Raw genomic sequence first — 22,458 nt, forward strand, 5'->3', positions numbered from 1 at the left:
ACCGTTCCCGATCTATCGCTCTTTAACCTCGGTTTCTCTCTTCCACCGACGATAAGTCGCGCGACGACGATCTCCGAACGAGCTATTATCACCGGCGGCTGAGCTCCGAGCCGGCACCGGCGCGAGACGTCCGTAAGCTGTCACTAGTCAGAGGAAGCTGTACCGCCGTGACGCGGCTATTACCAGTCATAATATATCACAGAGTCGCGAGAGAGGCTCGTCTCCTGCGCGCGCGCGCGCGCTCCGGAATCGGAGACAATGAAGACGCGAACGAATGAACGAACGGAAAAGAGGAGCAAGCGGAAAACGAGCAGGGGCGCGTCACACGGCGATCGCACACTCCGGCGAGGAGGTTCCACGAGGAGAAGAGAATCAGGTTACGTTCAACATTACCGGGTCCGTGTCGCGATGCGAAGAGATGGAGACGCGAGACGAGACGTGCCAGACGAGAGCCGGTTGCTAACTGACGCTGCCAGCCGATGTCCCGTGTAGTCGAACGAAACCGCGATCATGTGGCAGCTTGCCGGGTGGTGGAGTGCCGAGAACAGCGGAACGACTGCGCGTGCGGTGCGTAGTGGGAGAAGGCACGCCGGTTCTGTCCGTCTGTTATTGGTCGTGACAGGGATGTGCGACGTGTCGCCGGAGACGCGTGCCTCTCACGTATACCACTGCGAGAAGCCGGATTTTCGGCCGAGGAACGAGAACTTTGACTCGTCGGCCGACCCCGCGATACTGCTACTTTCTCTCCGGTCAATATGCATAGAGTCGTTACGATCAACCGTACGGGCTTGCGTAACCTGAAGTTTAATTGATTCCCTCGAACCGGCTCGTCTTTCCTCAAACGGTACCGAAAAGAGAAATGGAATGTTCAAATCGTTCTCACGAGGAAAGTTAGGGCTGATTTATCAGCAAGACGTTTGTTTATTGTATGATTACATTTTTCACGAATATATTCTTGCTCTTTGATCATTTTATATGTGATTTTTGTATCCTTTCTTTCGTTTAATCGAACGAAATGCATACATTCGTACATTTGAGCCACTTGTGACATCATCTTTCCGTTCACGTCCTGCCACTTCAGCTTTCCATGCGAGGATTCGTCAATTTGTCATAAATAAGTTGCGTCTGTTTTTCTCTTCCAATTTCCCTCCATTTTATTCTCTTTTTATTCTGTTTACGATATATTATTTATGTTGCATCGATCCGATCACTACGAATATGTATAATTTCGTTTTTGGATCTCGAAATCTAGATATAGATTCAAGGTGTGGCGAGGAATCAGGAAGGATAAGGAAGGCCACGTGGTAAAGTACAGCCCTGCGTGCGCAGGCGGCCGGTCTGATCAGCTGATGCCTAGCAACAAGGTACTAACCGTGCTAAATATATCAGTCGCATCTGGTTATCGGCACAGTGCGATTCATAACGGCGGCGACGACGACGACGACGACTTGTATGGTTTCGCCGGAGAGAAAGAGAGAGAGAAAGAGAGAGAGGGGGGAGGGAAAGAAAGAGCGCTCTGGATGATAACTACGGTTTCGTCATGCGATTAAATGTATAATCGCGCGGATGACGTATATCGCTACATGCCGATTTAAGGGTCGCGCGAGGGACGATATTTTGTCGCCGCTGAATCGCTCGTTGAACCGCTCGTGCAATTTCCCGACCGTTATCGCAATCGCGTGAAAGAGAATTACGACGAGAACCTGCTGTTACGTACAAAAAAAAGAAAAAAATAGGCGAAAGTAATAATTAAACGCGCACTCGTAAGATTTAACGCGGACTTGACGCGCAAGATTGAAAAAGAAAGAATAATTGGCCGCTCGCGTGCGTTAATCGTGACGTATGATTGTGAATTTCGTTTCTTCCATAGGTTGAGAAAATAAGTGTACCATTCACACGGTGTTCTAATTAATTCGAACTGAAAACGTCGTATCGGAAATTCCGATGCGCCTTCGGGAATATTCATGCGCCGAGAAATCGAGCGAGTTGCTCAACACAAAACTTCAGAGATGCAATGAACAAACAACCTGTTCTGATATCGTCATATTTATAGAAATGCAAAGATATCGACAGGTTAAGCGCTACGGGTCGACACTTCTGTATTACTTTATTAATAAGTTTCATTACATAAAGACGGTCGATGAAATTTTTCTAACCCGGCCCCGTTCTGCAATTCAAGCGGAAATTCTCCTCAAAGAAATCAGAGACGCGCATCGTAAACGTGCAAATGGCGAAATTACCCGAGTGATTTCCGGATTGGCGATAAACTATCTCACTTCACCGATCTCTCATCTATCGCGAGCGCGTCGAAAAGGCGTATTTTTCTTTCAACTATACAACTATTCAACTATACACTTTCACCGCGCGTTTATCTCTAGCATTTTGCAACCGCGCTGACGATTATAATACCGTCGATATCGAGCCAATCCGCGGAAGATGTATTAATCGTGTCGCCGATACGAAGTCACCGACGAGCGAAGACACACCTCTCTCTCTCTCTCTCTCTCCCACGAGCGGGCGACTTTATTCGCGCGGTGTTAACGAAGTAGAACGTAAACTGGATCCACTTCCCTTCGTTAGTCGGGGGGAGATCGAAATCGAGCGGGCGAAAGAACGGAGAGAGCCGCACCGATCCTTCCCCGTCCGCGCGCAGAGAGACGCGGATCCTGAAATTCAATTACGTAAAGGAAACGTATCATGCGGCATAACAGTTACGTACATCGTAAATGTTGGGATCAATGAGAACCACGTTCCTACGGTGCGGGGGATCGCGGACGAAGGAACATCCGAGAGACCTCCGATTCCTTCCTTTGTTTCCCAAGAATACTGCGAAATGAAGGATCGGAGGCACCGGAGGGACCGACCCTTCATTTCCGCGAGCCCTTTAACGAGTCTTTGTTACGGGCACGAAATGTCGCCGCGGGAGAACGCCACTACGCCCGTAATACGGACGATAAACTACTGCGCAGAGATGTGGCCCGTCGTGTTTGCGGAAACGGGGCAGCGTGTCGTCCGCTCGCGCGCGATATTAAATCATACCCGAGGAGCCGATCGACGTGGTCAGCGATATTAGTCGTTACTCGATAATCTTAAATGGCCGTCAATATTATGCATAGTTTTCGTTCCGATTAGCCGAGAGAGAGAGAGAGAGAGAGAGGGGCGATCGAAGGCTGGAAAACGCGCTGACGAAGCGCGTCACACAAATTCGATAAGGAGCCGCGAGGGACGGACGATCGTTGGAAAAAATAAATGCAAGCTGACCCCGTTTATCGTCGATAATGGCAGACACGCCATTTTCGCGGAAAGACTGACGAGCGCGACGTACAGCTGGGCTCTATCTAATTGGGGTTTTTTTCTGTATATCGGTAACAGTCATTTCGCGGGATTCCGGTACACCAATGGGTCTCCGGGAAGTTTCGGCGAGATTACGAGTGGACGCTTTATTGCGAGAGCATACCGACCCGGTATGAGTAACGCAACCGCATATGCGCCGACTTTCCCTGCGTGGAAAAAAAATTAATATCAATTCGAGACTCATATGTCAGTGATAGCATGTAATCTTATATAAAGATAAAACTTATTTACATGAAGAAATTCTACACGGCTCCGCTAAAATCATCTTCTTGTTATTTAAGAATAATTTTTGCGAACTGAAAGGGAAAAAGTATTAGATGGGAAGAATGATATCTTCAAGTTGATACAATTTTTCGTTCGAAAATATAGTTCTTCCTTTCTGTTCAATATTTTTTTCCTCCTTGCTCAAGATGAAAATCTTGAATAACATATGCTGTTTGAACTGTATTGAATTTCTTTATGTAAGACCGAACAAGTTTTAGCTTGTATAAGATTATATATTCTTAGCTTATATGTGTGAGAACAAGTCTTGCATTGATACTAATTTCTTTTTCAATGTCCTCTCGGACGCGACATGACGAAACGCGACAGTTCCTTCAACCTGCCCGCCGCAGAACAGGTGCCGGACTCCAGGAAACGCGTTTCATGCGCGAATTGATACGCTGGATTAGTAGATAGATAAACAGATAGATAGCGACTTACGGAGCCAATAGGAGCGAGCAACAAGAATGTTTCATGTTGTTCGCGGTGTTCCGCGAATTCAATTCCTAAACGCACACACACACACACATATATACATATATTCGAAATTACGCGCTAGAATTGTCGGGTCGTCAGATTTTCCGTCTCGATATACCAGACAGAAATAGAGAGAGAACGAGAGGAGTGATATTTGCCCGTTACTATATGTGTTCGTTCCAAACAGACATTTCCTTCCTTCACATTCGCTCGTCAACAGCGGCGATATTTTGCTTTCTGCCGAAAGTTACGCCGATCTCCGTTCTACATCTTTTCTTCTGTTTACCGCAAATTTCGCCACAAACGACACGGTGACTGAGTCGCTCTTGCGTCAATTTGTGCGCGACACGCTCTCTGAGATACGACGCGCATCTTCGCGCATCTAACCGAATTCGCTGTAAAAATTCCGCCCTGCGATAGTTCCCGAGGATCTAACATTTGCGCAACGACACGTCGAATTTCCACGCGAACTCCGGATGAATCGCGATACCCGCGAAGAAAAAGGAGAGACCTCGGCGACTGCTCTCTCTCTCTCTCTCTTTTCCTCCCAACAACGCGCGCGAGCGTTGAAGTTTCTATTATTTCGTATTCCCGGGAGGCGGGGGACACTCTTGGACGAGGTTAGTATTGGAAGCGCGAAGAGGTCAACGCTCGGGAAAGCGCCTCTCGTTACGGCACTGCGATACGATATTACAGACCCGTCGCTTGGATATCCTCGATCCCCTTTCCCTCCTCAATCCCGTAGCGCCTGCAATCGTTCCACATGCGCGTGTCCATCTCTCTCTCTCTCCCTCCCTTTACCTCTCCTCTTACTCACCCGGCCATCGCTCGATCGCTCGATCATCTCTCCCACTTCCTCGATCATTTCGCCTCTGTGCGCTCTTAGAACAACGTTCCGTCTTTCTCTCTCGACTGTCTCTCTGCTCCGTTTCCTTCGCTCCATTTCATCCCTCACGAATGACAAGGGCTGACTTGATCCGTCGTTGTTTCTGCTTCCCTAGGCTCCTGTTGTTGTTGTTCCGCATTACAGCATTGATCCGACCAATGTAGATTGCCCATAATTGAGCGAATTGTTTCCTTCTCCCCGCTTGTGTCCCCATTCGCGATTTCGGGAATAACAGGGTCGGTTGATTGAGATCACTTAGGCGGATATTATTGGCGTAACGGAATGATCGTCATCGTCGGCCGTTGACCACCGGGTTATTTAATGCCCAAAATTAAGATGGATACGTCGGTGTGTGAGGAAATCGACCGAAGCCGGTAGAAGTTCCATTGAGGAAAAACTTGAAATTGTCCGGAGAACCCGTAGATGAAAGTAATGGGCAAACTTCGATGAACTTTCGGGATCCACTCACGAACGTGTCCCGGCATCCAACGCGAACACCTTAAAAATACTACCTGTCCACGCTAGGTGTAGCGCTGAGTATAGCGGCTAATGGTGTTCGCCCGATATGCTAAATAATCGATAACCGACGAAAAAGACGTCTCCCTTCCTCTATTCCCTTAGTGTTAATTGTCACTTCGTCCTCGCCACATTGTCATAACACCATTCAATATCGGTTTATTCCTGCTCTTTCCTTCTCTCTCTCCACGCGATCGGCTCGTGCTCTCCCTCTCTTTCCCTCACGTTCACCCCTTCCGACTTTCTCTCTTTCTCGCTTCGTTACTTTGCTCTTGCTACCCTCCTACTTTCATATCCGCCTTCCACGATATTTTCGTTCCGTTCTTTAGCGATATATTTATTCCACCATCGCGCGTTTCTTCTTCTTCTCTTTCTTTGCCCGTCCCTCCCTTTTTCCATCGCGTACGCGACCTGCCGTTATAACGGAGTAAGAGAGCAGCTTCTCCGTTCGCTGTACGGATCAGCTGTTACGAAACCACCGGAAAGTTTTGTCTACCGCGACTCGATGACTAATGACCGGCTCCACGCTCGAATGGCGAAAATTGCTTTTACCTTGCGCGATCTTCGTCAATGGGAGAAGCTAGAGTTTGCTTCATCGGTCTCCCTCTCTCTCTCTCTCTCTTTCTCTCTCTTGCTCTCTCTTGGTCAGTGGGTCCGTCCATGAACCACTACTCACTTCGTGCGGTCTATCAAATATCCTTTTGCTCGGGAATTGGAGCTCTTAGGGCAATTTGTCGTCCAATTATGTCTAATTAAAAATATACTACGATAAGATTATATATATATATAGGATGTGCCAGATCAACAGGAACAAATTTTGAGAATATAAAACAGATTGAGACGAACAAAAGGAGTATTCTACTAATTTGCAAACAACACGCAAAGTCTCGAGTTATTAATTATGGGAAATAGTTATATATAGAGGTTTCTTTAATTAACACGTTGACTGCTAACTACGAGATATCTCGTAGATTGTTTACTTGCCCAGGACGCCAACTACAAGTTACTTCGTCGCTTCATTACTTGATTAAATCAAATTGGCTTCTTAGACCAGAATCGTGAAAAGTTCCGGCGGCATTCAACGTGTTAATAACTTAAAAATTTGCCTATTATTTGAAAAATCATAAAGGACTCTTTTGTTCAGCGTGGCCTAATCTCCAAGTATGTACAGCTGTTGTATCTAGAGACGGACATCAGTATATTGAACCTTGAACCTGTCGCTAAATACAACAGCTGTCATATATTTGTAGATTAAGCTATTTTGAAGAAAAAATCCTTTTGTCATCTTGCAAATAACACACAAATTTTTTTGGTAGAAGATTCTTTTGTTCACTTCAATCTTCTACTTTCACGAAGTATCCCTGTTGGTCTGGAACACCCTGTATATATATGTGTATATATATGTATATAGCTCTAAAGAGAGAAAGCTGAAATGATTTACTGACGATTCTACTGACGACTGAGGACTCTGGTTTGAGATGTTCTCAATAATAATATTATGTTTCGATGCAGTCGCCTCGTATCTTTCATTTCTTCCAAATTCGCGTCTGCAGAAACGCAGAAACGCGTTTGCTCTTAACAAATGAATCACGAAACCGTATCGCGGAATTGTCAATACATGACGCGATCGGTACATTTCCAGTAGAGTTAACGGCAAAACAGATAACCGAGATACAAAGGACCACCTACGAAAACGTGTTTTTATCAGTATACGTATGCGGATCGCGTTTGCCGTGTTACTCATAACACGACAAGAAGTTACACTTTATAGCATTTCAGCTATTTTTCGTATTGAGTGCGTTTGCATATTTAAGATGTGCCATCATACTCTCGGAAAACTCCTAAGGTCAGCTAACTAGTAACCGGTGAGTCACGATATCAAAATATAAGGACAATTCCGCGAAACAAAATTAGAAAGGAAGGCAAGGGAGAAAGGAAGGCAAGGGAGTTAATTTCAATTTTAACGGATGTAACCACTTTCTGTGCTAGTCAACCAGAAAAAAAAAATTAAATCTCGGGAATAAGAAATTTTACATTTACGATTTCTAAAAGAAACACTCGTTGCTTCGTGAGTATAAATTTGCTAATAATAAAATCATGCATAAAGTTCAATTAAGTGTAAATATCGCAGAGCGAAGTAGAAAATGAGATTCCGCGGTGCGTCAAATATGACCTTTTTTTCGGTTAAGAGGGTAAAACACCAGGCAGAGAAGGAGAGAGAGGGAGCCGTTTTAATATTACATATAGTTATGCAAGAAACTCGTCGCGAACGCGGGAAAGCATTTTTGCAATTCTCATAAATATGTTCATATCGTGAGTGTGACTCATTCGTCGCATTATACTTCACGAAGTCGCGCGTTCTATATCTCTATCCCTCGATGTCCTTGCGTGTAATCTCCTGCTAAGCCGCCTTCAAAGCCACACCGATATAAAATTGTTTAAGAACGTTCAACGACAATGAGTCACGTCGCTTAACTGCAAAACTTTGCGTAACATCTGCTCTTGATCGCCGAGTGAGGATCATGCTGGCTTGAGTAAAGTTATTACCACGGATGCCCCCTAGAAGGACATTTCGAAACGATTTTTCTACACGAAACAACGCGGGGTTTTCGCCATGAGAAGATTCTACAAATCATTCGAGGGATTTATCATTAAAAAAACGATGCATGTGAGATATTATGAAGGAAAGATCAATATTGAATTTAAATTCATAATTCCTTTGGGAAATATATAACGCATCTCCAACCTCACAATGAATAATAGGAAATATAATCTCTATTTTTTAATAAAGGATAAATTATATTAATAAAAGTATATATATATATATATATATATATATATATATATATACATATATTCCACGAAATAACGAAAAGAGCACTGAGTAACAAAGACTCTAAACTTTTTACCTCGCTTAATTTATGTGTAAACGGAGCTCCTCAAACAATGCTGCCTTCACTTACGCATATATTTAACAAACTCGGGAAGATAAAATCACCTCGGTAAAAACGCAAGCGGTGAACTGGCATTTTCCAGAGACAACAAAAAATGTCTTGAATGTCCCCGTTCGCCATTCCGAGCTATAATATCTTTACGCTTCTGATGTATTTTTTCCGTCTCTCTTATTCTCTCCTACAATAAACTCGCTAAAGTAGAAACGTTGCGCCAATATTTTTTATTGAGTAAGAAAATACGCGAAATGGACCGGACCCCAATACCAAACGGGCTCATAAAAACTATCGATATAAGGAGCACCCTAAAATCGCTCGATCCCCGAACAGAGGGTTGCGTAATTTTTACAGCGTCTTACTTGGCCAAGAGGGCTTACATACTGCGGGGAACGTCGAACGAATCGATACGCAAACATCCCGTCCTATGTTAGACAACAGAAGAATTCATCGGCAAAATTAAGATCGAAAGTTCGGCGGAACATCCTGTTTACGCTACGAGAAACCAAGATTAAATCCTCCGCAACGACGCGGAACGAATACGATCATTTGAATGACGCGTTTTATCGAAAGACGTGACATTGGTGGTCGGCACGTGTAACGTGACTTGACTTTGCCTTTCGCGGCAGTCCATAAATTTCAGAAATCCCGCCACGCGCCACCTCACGCATCTCTCTATACATATCTCTCTCTCTTTCTCTCTCTCTTTCTCTTGCTGAATAGGCATAATTATACATAATTGACGTAATATTCTATAAAAACAACAGCAACTAAAAAGGAACGAATTAACATGAACGAATGTAAGAAAGATCGGATCGGACACGGGAGAATCATAAATCGATGGTAATTTTATTAATACCGTTGTTTTTCCGCGCGATAAAGTACTCGCATGGCGCGATAACAGTTTTTTGTCTTTATTCTGGATTAAGAGACTCCTCACATAATTTGCGAGTCGCTGTTGCGGGGCGGCCGGCGCCGAGCGTGAATACGACAGACGCACACGTGGCGAAGACACGCGATCCTCGTGTGTGAGAGGGAAAGCGACGAGTTCCGAAAAGATCCGTATTACTCGTTTTGGGGCTTTTCCGCCGGAAGAGGTGAACGGGGCGAAGGGGAAGAGGAGGGAGAGACGGCTAAGGGGATGGATGGACCGGGGATAGCGCGCGCTATGCAACTTTCGACGACGCGCCGGAAAACGTCGGTTCGTCTCTTTGTCCCTCGGCCGCAATAACGTCACGGCTGCGCGATCTCATAGACACGAACGGCTATTTACCGGAATCATAAAATCGCGGACAAAGGTTCGTTAACGCTATATAGTGCTGCCACTTTTTTGCGTTATGTAAGGGGGAACAACATGAGTGGGAGGAGGAGGTGGAGGGGATCGGACCGTTGCATAATGGCTTGAAAGTAAACGTTTCGGCCAAAACTTTGAATCTTGATAAAAATAATTTTTTATATATAGAATAATTAATTAAAGAATAATATATAACAAGAATGCAGAATAATTAATTAAAGAAGAAAATAATTTTTTATATACATTTTTGTATGTATACATCTGAATGTCTTTTTTGTTTTTAACCTTCCGCATGAATCGCTGTTTTTCACCGTGTGATTTATGGATCATTTGTGAATAAAACCACTCTTCTCTCGCTATGTATAAGTAAAAAAATCGGAAAAAAGTTGTGACATTATGCCGGGTCTTTACTTTCGGTTATAAATATTGGTTAACCTTCAATGTTTATAAAATCTTTTTCTTTGGAGGAAACACGGAAAAATACATACGATTTTTCTACTCGAGGGGAAAAATTTGTAACTTTTGAACGCGTTGAATGAAAACAAAATCCCTGTAAATTGACATTCTTAAAAGATGGTCTTTCATAAAGAAAAATGATTTAGCGAAGTGCTCGCTGAAAAAAACATAATTATTTGGATGAAATGATCGCTTTTCGAGCACCGAAATAAAGCGATATCTAAAGAAAATAACAAATGAATTCAACTTTTACCTAAAAAATTCTTTATTTTGAATGAAATAAACATAAAATAATAATAATAAAAAATATAAATGAGCTAATACAAATCATAAATAATGATAACTTATGATAATTTGATCATAGGACATTATAAAACTGCATTTATATTAACTTGAAATGAAACCTGAGAAAAACGAGTCTCTTGATTAAGAAATATCTTTCTTAGACCATTGCACACCGAGAGCAAAAGCGACACAACAAAGTGAAAAGTAGTCGCGTTTTCATAACGCGAGATTTCTTTATTTTATCGGAATGAGGAAAACCATCGGTGAATCGGCTGGCTATATCTCGCTTCTCTTCTTCTTTTCCTTCTTTCTTTCTTTCCTACTCGACGGAGAAGAGAATTACTATCGATAAATCGTAACGAACACGCTCCGGTATTTTTACCCTCTCGTTCGACGAGGAGGAACGAACGGTATTAACAACCTCGTCGCATCACGAATTAATTTGTGAACTCTCTCCCATTAAAGAAAAATCTATTCAACAATTTCCGGGAGAAAAAAATATCGCATCGAGGGGATCTTTCTGTTTCTTTTTCTCCCAAACGGATATCCTCGACCTTCTCGAATTTTCATTCGTAGATTAAATCGTGATACATCATGCTCGATATGCTTTGTTTAATTCACGAACGTACTTAACGACCGAGTCACCTTATCTTATCTACATGAAATGCAATAATTAACGTGTTATATAGGAAAAATATACACTCTAATCTTATCCCTGATATATATAATTATACAATGTCGATTGCTTCGCGCGCGATAAGCTATTAGAGCTTTCCACTTGTTCTCGTGACAGTCTGCATAATTTTCCATGCACATACATCTGCTAAAGACAAGATTAAGTTAATCCAGGCTCACGGAATAATAATTTAATTGTAATAATAATGGTTGAGACAGCGTTATGCTAATGCTAAAGTGCCACCTGCGCCGATATATTCGAGCGGCGCATAAATGCGTTCAAATTAATATACACGACGTGCACTCCCCGGAGTCTGGGACCTTTCGACACGTTAGACCTTCGTCCCAGGATATCTTTGTTCGAGCTGAGTCGCGCAATACATCCTGCGTGTGTCTCGCCTCGTGTTATCGCGGTAATAATTTCTTTTATAGTGCGAGACATCAGGTCGCGCATGTGTCGTTCGACGATCTTTATTTCTTCGTTAATGACACACCGTGTTGTTTTCATTAGGAACAATGGATATCCATTTCGTGCTTGTTGCGGAAATAAAAGAAAGGACGGGGAAGGGGGAATATTGAGAAAGAGCAATAAGAGCTTGAAGAAAAGAGCGCACGAAGACTGCAATAGATCTGTACACAAGGGACAGACAATAAAACGTTCGCAGGAGCGTGAAATCGTCGAAATCGAAGCTCCAGCTTCATCGTCTCGATCGTATCGGAAATTATCATCATCGTTAATTACTTGTTGCAAATTGTTGCAGAAATAAATTCGTATCTCGTGAGATTAAAACGTGAATTCAACGCGTATCCCAGCCATCGCTTCGGAAAATGAAATCCATCGCGATGATTACGCTCGTAACTTTCCATCAACGCGTTAAATGACGGATTCTCTTTAGTTCGTTAAACTTAAGAGGCCGATTGGAGAAAGTTTCACATCGTATGTGCAAACTCAGACCTGAAATTGCACTATTTTTCGTTACTCTACCACGAGGGGGCGTAGCTCAGATGGTAGAGCGCTCGCTTAGCATGCGAGAGGTACCGGGATCGATACCCGGCGCCTCCAAGGTTTTTTTTTTTATGTAGAAAATTATTACAGTGACGAGTGCGTGAGATGTTGGCCTGTGGACGTCCTTCGATATCATCGTGAGACCGCAATCGTATAATTTGACGTTCACAAAGCGTCATATCACATAGCACGTGTTATATATAATGCGTGTATGTCGCAATGATTCATCGACGAGAGAAAATAATGTATAATTTTGAAGTTTATAATTTTAAAGATGAACGAATCAGACGCATCTCAACCGAAGGAAACAGAATTTCTGATCGTGAGGACCGAATTTGGTTCGTAAGAACTGAAAATTCCGTTTTCCTTCAACCAAAACGCGTTTGGTTCATTCATCGTCCACGTCAATTCGACCGAACTTTTTTCTCCATGCGGTTTCGCGAATCACACTCATCGAGAGCAGGGATCGGTGTGACAGAAGTGACGATCCGGTCGTTTCGAATGCACGATGATTCGAATAGCTTGCTGTGAAGTTGAAAAAGCGGCGCAACAGAGATGCAGCGCCGGAGCACGGAGTAATGCTGGCGCGCTGGTAACGGTACAACGTAATTTCGCGGCATCGCGAGCATCACCGTGCGGCTGAGAGATACGATCCAGCCGATCCGATTTTCTCCGGCCGATTTTTGCAATAACAATGCGCGCAACGACCTGATAAAGCCCCCGCGGAGATATCCGTGTTAACTCGGCGCGCGCGCAACTCGCTCGCGTTTTACGAAAACGTCCGGCATTATCTCGCCGAGCGCGCACCGCTATTATCGCCGTATCTCTATTGACGACAGAAGTCGAGAATAGACCGCAAAAATACACGTGCCTCTTACTGATCTCGCTAACAAAAAGCGTTATCGTTCCGACCAACGTCTCGTCCGATCGTTCCTGGTACGCACGGCTCGTAAAAGCGTTTCTCGAAATTATGAAATTCGTTCGCTGAAATGTCACAGAGTCCACATGAAAAAAAAAAAAAAACTAGACCGAGACAGAATTAAATCGGGACAAAGCAAGAAGAAATGAAGGAGTCCTGACGCCTTCGGAGCCGCGAGAATTTACGACAACGAAGGGAGATGATATAAATCGCCATTTAACATGCGGAATCTTTGCAATTTATACTTTTTTCTCCTCGCTAACGATAACATTACTCTGATTCTCACTTAACGACGGTCCGTTTTATCGCATAATGTTACCAGAATTCCAAATGCAGAAGCTTAGTCACGATGTTTACGAACGGCGGCAGGGAAGAATTTCAAGATCACCGTTGCGAGCGAAGAAACGGTAAAAAAAATTTCCGTCGGGAAGAAACGGTCGAAAAAATATTGACGCTGTCGAGGTCTTGATTACAAGTCCTGATAGACGGAATGCACGATCGGAGATTACTTTTTCAACGGCCGACACCGTATGCTTGAGTAACTTCTTGCATAACGTGTCGCCGCGGCGTTGCAAGTACACACGGCGACACATCGCGGATATCTATAATCTGTTTACGAACGTATCGCTACCGCATCCGCTTAATAGCTGCACATCGGCGGTGATAATGAGCCGCAACATTGTTGTAACACCTGATAACATAATTCGCAAACGACCGCGAAGGCGGAGGGAAGTCACCGTGCAGCTGCCTGCACGGTGTTACTTTCGGATGCAACTGTGCAAACTCCGCGCGAATCTACGACCGATCGTTCTTCTTGCGTAAGCAAGGTAAATTCCGCTTTTAATTATCTGATATACCTCCAGAATTCTAACGAATATATTACTCTCCCGCTGTTCTCATGAAATAAGAGCAGACCGTGGCTTTTCATTATACGGAATACTTGATGATACATTCGCGCCTGATAAGCAGGGGACGATGTGTTTCGCGGTTTTAAACTGAAGTTTAATTTGAACTTTCCTACCGTCGAAATATCATTCGTCGATATTAAATATTTTAACGAGGCAATGACTTAAGTGACATTTCTTCCCGGACGAATTCTATTCTATTGAAAATTTCTCCCGAGATCAACTTTCGCTATTTAAATCTCTCGAGTGTGATTTAGCGAAATATTTTTGCCAGGGTAAAATCATATTGCTCTTCGAGAAGAACGGTCGTTGTGTAAATCGGAGATGATCTATAGGGAGATAACTCTCTCGTACATAGTGTAATTATTTGACAAATTTCGTAATCGACGGTCAATCTGAAAAAACACGTGTCTGCTGCAACATGTTGTAATAATCCAAGAAGTCAAATAAGCATCACGCAAAAAAGAGAAAAATAATATATGCTCGTCCCGAAATTATGTAGAAAACACGATAAGAGGCCATTTGGTCGTCAGCCAAGCCAGGGTGACGCAAATCCGTCGGGCTACACTTTGCTCGAAATATAGGGTGACCCACGATTCAATATTATAACTTCGGTATTCGGTATCTGAAGTTTTATTCCCGCCCTCGCCAAGAGATATTTGAATGAGAAAAAACAAAGCGACTATATATATATATATATTTGCGAGGTGAATTGCAAATTCGTCTTGAAATACAAGTAATACTTGCATCAACACAAATTCAATCAAATCAAGGGTAGAATCTTCTTAAAAGATCACATTATTCTCGCTTATATATGAGAATATCTATCATTGATTAAAAACTAATATTTTTTCCACGTATATATGGACGATATAAGATAAATCTAATAAGCGATCCTTACACAAACACGCATAAGCATAGACTGATAAAGTCCCGCGCGTTCAGCAATAAATATACGGGCCTGATTCTCACATCACGTTGTTATTGAACGCGATCTTAATGGCAGACAAACAAAACTCAGCATGCGCACAATTAGCGCTAAACGGCCGACGAGAATATACGAGTCTCTTATCAGCCGCGCGTTTACATCGATTTATAAAGTCGGACGTACAATGGTGCCTTCGGTCGGAGAGAATCTACCGAGCATTACGTAACTCCGTAATTACTCCGAGCCACGTTCACATAACACGTTTACCTCCAGGAACCGCCGCGGGAATCGGATCCTGAAGTCCCGACACGAAGTCGCGGGACACCCCGCGTACGGGAAAAAGAGAGAAGCATACCCGGCCGTTCTACCTCCCGCCGCACCTTGCAACTCGATTAACGAACGCCCCGAGTTATCTGCACGTCGCTTCGAGGTTTCCGCTCGCGCAATTCGGCGCAAACAAGCGCCTCGTGAGTCCGTAAACAGACTTGAGAGAAAGAGAGAGAGGGACGAGAGATACCGAGAGCGAAAGAGAGAAGAAGAAGGAGGAATAGGAGGCGGAGGATGAGTTAGCGGAGGAGTTTGCGTTGTCAAGTTTTCCGGGCTTTATTTTCCGCGCTCCGCGCCCCGGCGAAACTCTCCGCCCGTGGTCCCAGAAATTTCACTCGTACCGTTTTCTTCCTACGTCCGACAATACCGTCCCTGCCGTTCGCGCAAAAGGCTGGTTAACGAGAAAACTTGCGCCCTCCGCCTCCGGGAGTGCGCCGGGAGACGGGGCGCGCCTCGAGATCCACGACGAGTTTTCTGTTGTTCGTGCGCCGTAATTATGCCAGTCCGCTCGAATTAGCACGCCAGGGATTATGTATGTATGTATGTACGTACCCGTGTGTACATGCACTATAGACACGCTACATTCTGTAGCGGTGCGCACTCGATTCGCGTGCAATTTCCTAGGCGTTTATTCGCGCGTCCAAAGGCCGTCTGATAGCCGGCGAGAGCGCGACGACGAATAATTGCGTTAATTTCCTCGAGGATAAAAGTGTAATTTACAAAAAGACAATTGCCTGTTTCTCCACGGTAACATCCCAGTAACCGGCGAATAGTCCTTTTAACGACAGCTACGGGGGCGCAAGCTGAGAAATGTAGCGTTTTTCTCTCGTTTTAACGCCAATTTCGGATAACTATTCGATATTAATTATCAGGGGATTTCGGTGGAATAAATTATGAGGCGAAATGAAGAGCAAGATCCTCCTTTCCCAATCAGTTGCGGCTCAACAGACTCGTCCTGAGTGGCAAAAATTTCCTAATTCTCGAGATATAGAGAGAAATTTAAAAATACGATAGCCATATATATATATATATAAAATTCGCGCAGGAGGGGTTCCAAGCTAATATCGTCCAAGAATTCGAAGTTGTAAAGAAGAGAAGCGAGCCTCGACGGCGCCGCTGATATAACAGCCGTCTAATCTGTAGACGATCAAATCGACAATGGCGAGCGATTCGCGACAAAGAGCACTGTGTATCGCATCCTAATCGTCGTATTTTTCTCCCCTCGTGCGCGCGCGTCGCTTCCGGAGCACACGGGCATCATCGGCGGATCAACGGCGGCTCGTAACTGCGCGCTCGCCGAGTTTTATGCGCCGATAAATTAAGGCAAACTCACCCGAGCAGACGCGTCAGTGTGCGCTGGTCGGCTGGGGAAAAGTCGGATACGCGTCGTGTGTCTTTTCCGAGGAAGCGTGAACGCGGCAGCCGAAAAGGGAGCGGAACGCTGGTGGTTGGTTGTTGGAACATAAAACCGGAGTTATATCAACAATGTATTCTTCTCTCCCCTCGTGCCGGGTGCGTCCCCCTCGGCGCGATCAATGATCTATCGCGATCTCGCAGCCGTGAGCGAGCGCGCACGCGTATACGGACGAATTTTATATCGCGATAAATTAGTCGGATCGGAGCCGAGGGCATCTCGACGAAATTAAATCGGGTCTCGTACTATATTCCGTTGGGCTATAAAACCTACATCCGAAAATCTCCGGGGATATACTATATGTATATATAACTATATGCATATGTATGTAACATATATGTACACGTATATACATATATGTGTAGCATACGTCGATTCTATACGTTGCCTTTACGCATAAATATCTGATACGGGATCGCGAGGATTGTTTGCCACCCTGAATTATAGATTCGGTCTAAAAAGCGGCGATAAAGTCGCAGAGAAATTATTCTGCTCCGATTCGGCGACGGGAATTTATTCCCAGTCTTGTTCGGGTAAGACTATGCGAAGCGTCGTGGACTTATCCGCAGCCACTGAGTAAAGTGAAGAATGATATTGATATTAAATCATGCGTCTCTCTCGCTTTATTCAACGTCGAAATGAGAGGAAAGCATTCTCAAGCGAAAAAAAGAAGAATCCTTTTTTCCATACTGTATGCAAAAGGGATGGTCACCGTTGGACGCAGGAATGTCCGGCGTGGCAAATAAAGGATCTACTGCGAACAAACACCATCGAATTTTAAGGGGGGATTCAATTCCGAGCGCACGCGGAAGAACGATATCTCCGTCCGAAGCTACAGCTCCGGAACGATTCACATAAAAATGACGTGTGACTGTTCAGTTATTCGAATAACATCTCCCGCTATCGTGCGGACCCATAAAATGGGACTTGCTGGAAAAGTTCGCGAGCAGAACTATAACGTTTCCCGACGCGGCGATAAACCCCGTACAGTATTATCCACTCAAGAAATCATCGTGGGACTCGAGCGACAGGGACAAATTTATTTCCCGGACAGATCGCAGTACCTGCGATACGAGAAAAAGAGAAAGAGGAAGAAAGAGAGAGAGAGAGAGACCGGAGTGGGTCAGAGGAGGGATGGAGGGGAGGAAGAAGGGGAATCAGTCGAGGGACCGGTTAGGTAAAATCTCGGAACGTTCCTTCGTCACCAAGGACGAAGTCAAGTACCTTCACGAAGGCGAAGGGAAGAAGGGTGTGTGCGCGCGCGCGTGATAGTCGCTCATGTGTCAACGGTGTAATAAAGGGTGCCGAGGAGGGATCGCGTACCTCCAAAATTGCGTACCTCCGCGCTGGTAATAACACCTCGACAGCCTAACCTCGAAGAGGAATTTAATCGGACTGCTTCGCGCGCTCCTCTTCTCGTCTTTCTTTCTTCCTTTCTTTACGGCGCGTAGAAACGAGGGAACCGGTCGTCCTGTCTTACGGTCTGTTACGCTTCCGAATGTAAACAGGATCCCATAACTTCTCCCGGTCGACGACAGCCGCGTGATAAATAAGTCTCATTGTTCCAACAGATCCCTCGATTATTCTTGTTAATCGAGTCGCGCGAGTGTGTTTACGGACGGACAGTCTCACGCGAGGACCGAGAAAATGTTTTCATGACGTGAAAATCGTTCATAGAACGCGCTACGTCTCTTTTTTTCACGTTGAGTCTTCGATTAATTTCAGAACGAACAATCATCGATCTTCCCGTCTGCCAAGACACGGGGAGACATTCGAGAGAATATTGTCACCTTTGTTCGGCTCGCCGGAGATAAGAAGCGAGTATTCTCGGATGCTGATTCTTTGTTGTTGATCCGATTCCGTCTTATCTCGACATATAAGTCAGCCGTGGCTGATGACAAATAGCAACGCGCACGTATCTATTATTGTAATTTATTGTTTCTCCGCTCACAAAATGACACCAGCGCTGCCACTCGTCCAATTTTCACTCGGACAATTCGTTTTTACCCGATTTTGTTCGGTTTTCGGAATTCGAAAATTGGGAAATAAATTTCCCTATATGACAAACTTGTAAGAAAATTTATCTTCTTGACGGCGCTAAAAAGTGGCTACGTTCAGCAGAAGTAGCTCAATAAGCGTTTAGTAATTATTGTGACTATTGAATTGTGACGATGGAATTACGGTATATATCTGGGACCGGAGTATTCTTTTAGATTCTTGATAAATCCAAGAGAATATACCAATCGAGAGCGATAATCATTAAACGGCTGCGAGTTACGAGATATTCATTGCCAGTATTACAAATCTCTGACACACACGATATAAACTACAGATTTACAACATTGGAACGAATGAATATTGAAAACTTACATATTTCGTTTATTATTACGCGTATGTATACTGGTCTAGTGTCCAGGTGACCGTAATTAGAAAGATGGCAGCATCGAATGACACAATCCCGTATGGCCGTTCGGAGCTCAGGCAGAGATATCGAAATAAACGACTACCCTGTCGTCGACGATAGAGAGAGAGAGAGAGAGAGAGATCCTCATGTCTGCCCATATCAATTCGAGCCGCGGAAACTCGAGGATATTGCGATCGCGCGAGTGTATCACCGTGCGAAGTAACGGGAGCGAGGGGACGCTCCCATCGTCGCGATCGTTTCGACATTAGGCCGAACGAACGAGTCGACGTAAAAACCATCGCGATTTCCATCGCGACGCTGCGAGAGAGGAAAAAGTAAATTCAACGCGTTTGTGTGCAATACACTTACATGCACTCGCATGAGCGAGCGCACAACCACCCTTCGTTTCCGTTTCTTTGTGCGCGTTCGAGATCGCGTTAAGCACGGTAGTAGTGCTGCTCCTCGTACGAAACATAAAGGGCGCTTACGGCCCTGCCGAGAAAACCCGGGATCGTGACTAGCACATGTTATACGGCCGGCAGGGCGACACGCAAGGAAAATCGGCGAAGGGGGCGAGGTTATTTACAGGCGGATGACATCCAAGCCGTGTAGACGCGTCAACCGCATCGCCGCGCTGCAATCATGTATGAGAGAACAACTGCGGCGCGATGAAAGCGCTGTGATCAATGATCGGTTATTATTCCGAGAAGGATCGTGAACTTAATATGCGCTCCGAGAGATTACGTACGATATAGGAGAGAGGAGGTGAGATAACGACGTTAAAGTTTGCCGATTTCATCAGCGACGTATAAATAATGATCAATTTGTTTCTTTTTCCGAGTAGCTGAAACCGTTGCAATTGCCGAGGCAAATAAGTCATCTTACCAACTTCGCCATCTTATCTCCTTTTCCACCCTAATAATATCAGACGTTTTCAAGATTCGCTGATATTTTTCTCAGATTGAAGACGATGCGTGTGTCTCAAGCTTTCTTTGTTGGAGAATTCCTCGTGAACGGAGCCGTTCTTCGTGACTACTTATTTCATGCATTCCTCGGCAAATTTTCAGGGAAGGTTCGTCTCGAAACGACCAAAGATTCTGCAGGTAAAAAAATGTTCCGGTAGATTCGGGGCATTCGATACAGCTGAAATAGAAGCGTTCAGTTCTGAAGTCCTTTAACGTAGACGCGAAGTTAACGGTATTCGGAGTATGCAGGCAATATTCTGTAATGAAGCAAACGGGTTTACCGCAAACGCGAATAATTTCGCGCGCCGTTCTCGAAGCGCAAACGACACTAGGATGCATCTCCGGTATTTTCGGTCGAATCAAGTTGGCTCTCCGTGCGCTCGACCGAGTCCGTCGTTTTCCTCCGAGCCCTCTAATTATCCAAACGACCACGATTAAGGGCAGTTAACCACAGACGCGCCTGGTCCCCGATTCCCTTCGAGTATTCTCTCGGTCGAAACAGTGAATGAGCATTTACGGCATGACGCCGGACATCTCTGACTTCCCCCGACCCACGCGATGCTCTATTTATCCTCGACAAAAATTCCACCCGAGTGGAAATTTCGATCGATCGGCGGCTCTCAAACATTTCATTCTGGATACCGCCGTGGCTAAATCTAGAAATCAGAGTTAAAAGCAAAAATATGGTGAAATAAAGTTCACCTCGAGAAAAAGTGGGGAGCTGAATTTTCTTCGTCTTTTCGAAACTTCCTTGTGACTCACTTTCGAGAATTTATGTAGGCAGTCGTTCGAAAGCAACTACTGTGTTGGGATTCTCATCGTGAAAGTATGAATGTCCCGGGTTATGATAGATCACTAACACCAAACGTAAGTTTCAGGGACTGTTCCACTCCTGAACCTCGGATGATCTCAGGATAGAGAAGCATGTCTAATCCGGTATTCAGACAATGTGACGCTATAATAGTCGGGATTTAATCAACGAACGTGGTGTTGTGAGTTACATATAATTATAAATAATTTATATATAATATTTCGAACCGGTTAAGTATGGAGGTATCAAGGTTTCGTCGTCATGCGACATCTGATTCTGCGCGGAAAGGCGAAAAGGAGAGAGAAAGGAGGAGGCGGCGGTGGTGGAGGAGACAGAATCAAACGGAGTGCGTGAAATCATTGTCGGCGATCGGTAAACAACAAGCTCGCTTTATCGGTAGTCTGATGCAACGCGGAAGTGCGTTTCGTCAGCCGTCTCAAATAGAGCGTACAGCCAGTGCAGATAGATTACTCCGGTAATTGTAGCACTTTTCCGACTAAAAGCCCGATAACGACCCAACCGCCCGGACTGAGACACCCTCGAAAGTCCCTTTGTTCTCAGGAGCTGTGTGATTCAGTGGGCCCGGTATCAGCGATAACAGCGCGCGAATTAAATCTCCCCCGTGCGATAAACTTACGGCAAATAATAGAGAAAAGGAAAATAAGATGACGAAATGAGTAAGATTTACTAATTTTTCTAAGCTAATAATAAATAATAAGTCGGCTTTTAATAATAATCAATAATATGTCGTAGTTTGACTTCAATCTGTCAGCAATAGTAGATAATATAATGTGAAGTATAATTTGGATCGTGTGGTTTTGTGGTACTTCTTCGTAATGAATTATAAATAATTGTTTTTATTTTAGCCTCTTGCCTAGATTTTATTTTCTACAAGTTACATCGTCGCAAATCACATTTTTGGCTCATATAATATTTTTACTTACATTTTATTTTATTTGTATTTTATTGTGCTACACAGACATTAATAATAATAAAATAATATGAAAAGTATGTAAAAATTATATTTTTTATATGCATAAAAAATTTATTTTTAATCTCCGTTACTTCACTTCATATATAAGAGCAAAAAGACGAAACTGGCACGGTCTCAAAAAAAATTTTTAATTAAACAAAATTCTAATTTATTTATAAATTTTTCAATTTCTATAAGTGACAGACAAGACTAATCGTTCCGAAAGAAAATTGACCATTATTTTCACGTCACTACGAAAATGAAGAAAAATCAAACCTTAAGTCTTACACCTCTTTCTCCTACGTGCCTTTAATTCCGAATAACTTTGGCAAGAAATAAACGATTTGATCGACGAAATCGAGTTTTCTTCTTTTCGTTATTTGTTTCCCAAGATCCCGCTTTAATCGTTGACGTTGAAATAGACGGGAACAAATTGAATATCAAAGCACGTAACGCTTTCTTTAAGAGGAATCCTCTTCCGAGCAATATTTTCCTCGAGAGATAGAAAGCGTACTACCGTTCAACTGTCTAAGGATATGAACCGAGATACAATCGGATGCCGAATCACCGCGCGAGAGAATGACTCCTAACGGCGGAGAAACGCGCGCCGTGAAACGTCGGAAGCGCAGAATTCCGCCTCGGGCTGCAGCTACA

The 22,458-nt window shown here is 44.1% G+C and overlaps 1 protein-coding gene and 1 non-coding gene across 2 annotated transcripts in view; one reads left to right on the top strand and one right to left on the bottom strand.

Annotated features, from left to right (window-relative positions):
* LOC106744814 overlaps positions 1-22,458 on the bottom strand; it is a 206,166-nt gene that overhangs the window by 43,857 nt on the left and 139,851 nt on the right. The gene's annotated exons all lie outside the window — the stretch shown is intronic.
* On the top strand, positions 12,143-12,215 carry Trnaa-agc. Its single transcript has one exon. It is a non-coding gene; the product is annotated as a tRNA-Ala (tRNA).

This window comes from Dinoponera quadriceps, unplaced genomic scaffold (assembly GCF_001313825.1).
Source record: "Dinoponera quadriceps isolate SergipeBrazil2010 unplaced genomic scaffold, ASM131382v1 scaffold1308, whole genome shotgun sequence".
NCBI lineage: Eukaryota > Metazoa > Arthropoda > Insecta > Hymenoptera > Formicidae > Dinoponera > Dinoponera quadriceps.